A 3035-nucleotide genomic window follows, 5' to 3' on the forward strand; every position below is an offset into this window, starting at 1 on the left:
TTCAACTCCCAGAATTCCCTCTTCTTTATGGCAACCCCTGAGATATTGGAACACTGCTATCATGTCCCCCCTCGTCCTTCTCTTCATTAAACTAGACATACCCAATTCCAGCAGCCGTTCCTTATATGCTTTAGCCTCCAGTGCCCTAATCATCTTTGTTGCTGTTCTCTGTACTCTTTCTAGAGTCTCAACATCTTTTTTACATCGCGGTGACCAAAACTGGATACAGTATTCCAAGTGTGGCCTTACCAAGGCATTGTAAAGTGGTATTAACACGTCACGTGATCTTGATTCTATCCCTCTGTTAATGCAGCCTAGCACTGTGTTGGCCTTTTTGGCAGCTGAGCACACTGCTGGCTCATATTTAGGTGATTATCCACTAGGACTCCGAGGTCCCTCTCACAGTTACTACTATTGAGCAAGGTACCCCCTATACTATACCTGTGCATTTGGTTTTTCTTGCCTAAATGTAGAATCTTGCTTTTTTCACCATTAAATTTCATTTTGTTAGATAGTGCCCAGTGTTCAAGTCTGTCCAGATCCTCCTGTATCCTAAGCCTATCTTCTGGAGTGTTGGCTATTCCTGCCAGCTTGGTGTCTTCTGCAAATTTGATGAGTTCCCCATCTATCCTCTGGTCCAAATCGTTGATGAAGATGTTGAAGAGCACTGGGCACAGAACAGAGCCCTGAGGCACCCCACTACACACTTCCCTCCATGTAGATCTGTCTGGAATGGGTCTCCTGCTTGAGCAGGGGCTGGGCTAGAAAACCTCCAAGCTCTCTTTTAACCCTGTGCTCGGTTGTGTTTCCTCCTATAATGACCTCCTAGCCCTGGAGCTTCCCAAAATAGGCATTTGACAAAGTTCTTCAGTGTGGCTGGCTGTATATAAACATGAGGCCTTTCCAGGCAGCAAATTATTTATTTATTTAACATTACCTTGTCATCACCCTGCAGAAGTTTCTCTCTTGCCTGCCTTAGAGTCCTGATATCTGCATTGAATAGGCATTGAATTCCACTCATCTTAAAGTTGCCAAGGTTCAGACACACTGCTGTAGCCCATGTGGTCCTTCAGAGCCCTTTTTATAATAAGTTGTGTTTCACCCTTATATTTTCCTCTGTCAACAGAAATGCCTTCTCTCTTGAGGACCATCTTATTTGTTCCATGCTATCACACTAGAGAACCAACACCACCTGAAAGTTGCATTTTCTTTCAGCTGTCATTTCCCTACACGGGAAACTAATTTCTTAGTTTTCTGATTTATTAATGTACTATTTTACCTATAGCTCAAAGTTAACAGCTATGGATAGTTCTAAAACCAGAAGTGCAGAAGTGAACAAGGAGAGGCATTTGTTCCCATGCTGTTTATTTGGAATGTTTGTGTATACTTCTTTTAAAGGAAATTTCTTCCCATTTAAGTGACTGGAAGATGATTAATTAACAAACTCCTAATTTTGCTTATATTCCTATTTAGGAAAATATTAGGCAGTAGAAGGAACTTAGATCCACTGAAGAATTTCCTTCTTCAATCATGATTTTCAGTGTTGGAAAAATTAGCTTTGGAAACATTAATATTGGGACAAAGGAGTGGTCTAAAGTTGGAGATTTCTGGTTGATATTGGCAGGAGAAAGGCTTTACTGAAGTTTATTATAATAATTCAACATTATTTTCTAGCTTCAGTCTCAAAATAATCCAATCCAAAGATCCTAAGAAATAATTGCCTATATCCCTCTTTTTTAAAATGTCATTGTAATATACTTCTAATTCTGTCTTTTTTAAAATGAAAGCGGGGGGGGAATCAATTGTTTGTGGGACAAAAACCAATGGAGATGCAGTTCACATAGTTATATATAGTTATACATTTCTTCTCACTTTTAAATGGTATTGATTTAAATGTAGATTTCACATGTGGAGCTTGGAAGAAAGGGCTTTTCATTTAAATGTTAATAGAAGAATAAACCAAAATAATAAAAAAGCTTGAGAAAAAAAATCCCTTCTATTCTGTAATTAATATCTTTTTATGCTGCTTCCTTTTTTTCTTTGTACTCCTGCTGGTGATGTGTCCTTTATTAAAAAACAGCTTTTTTAAAGAGAGAGAGAGAGAGAGAGAGAGAGAGAGAGAGAGAGAATATGATTCTGAAAATGCCTAAATTAAAGTGCTTAAAGCTATAGTCGGTAGGAGAGTTTGAGCAGAGCCTGAGGTATTGATAACAGAAATCTCAGCCTTCCATCTTGAAGTCAATCCTTAGCAGCCCATTCATCAAAGTAACTCCTGAAATGTTCAGTGTGATTATTTTCTGGTTGATGTGGAATAAATGTTCTTTTGGGAGGTAGGATAGCTAGACAATATCTTTTTAAAGTGGCCTTAAAATTTTCCTCTGGATTTAAGATGAGCAATAAGGTTTGTGGAAACGTGGAATGACCTGCAAGTAGGTTGCATTCCATTATGAAATTAGTGAAATTATTTCTGTCAACTGGCAGGCATTTCTGACAATTGCAACAACCAAAGACCATCTCTTCTCCACCCATAGAAGACTATGTTTAGTATTTCTCATCTATCAAAAATCAGACAAAGATTTGTGTTGGTATAGTACAGAATGTAGATTTGATTGGTTCTTGTCTGTTATTTTTTTAACTGGGAATTCTGGCCATGAATTGCGGTACTGTGCTACAGTACTGTTCAGCTGTAAATTGAGACCAATGCTCTTTAAATTACGAATGAACTACAGGTAGTCCTTGACTAACCCTTCATTTAGTGACCATTTGAAGTTACAAGAGTACTGAAAGAAGTGAATTGTGAACTTAACAACTGTTGCAGTGTCTCATGGTCAGGTGATCAAAATTCAGACGCTTGGCAACTGGCTCATGTTTATGACGGTTGCAGTGTCTCGGGGTCATGTGATCACCTTTTGCAACATTCTGACAAGCAAAGTCGATGGGGAAACCAGATTCACTTAACAACCAGGTACCAACTGCAGTTGTTCAATTAACAGTTGTGGCAAGAAAAGTCATAAAATGAGGCAATTTTCACTTAA

Source organism: Protobothrops mucrosquamatus, unplaced genomic scaffold (genome assembly GCF_001527695.2).
Source record: "Protobothrops mucrosquamatus isolate PMUCROS unplaced genomic scaffold, P.Mucros_1.0 scaffold849, whole genome shotgun sequence".
Classification (NCBI taxonomy): Eukaryota; Metazoa; Chordata; class Lepidosauria; order Squamata; family Viperidae; genus Protobothrops; species Protobothrops mucrosquamatus.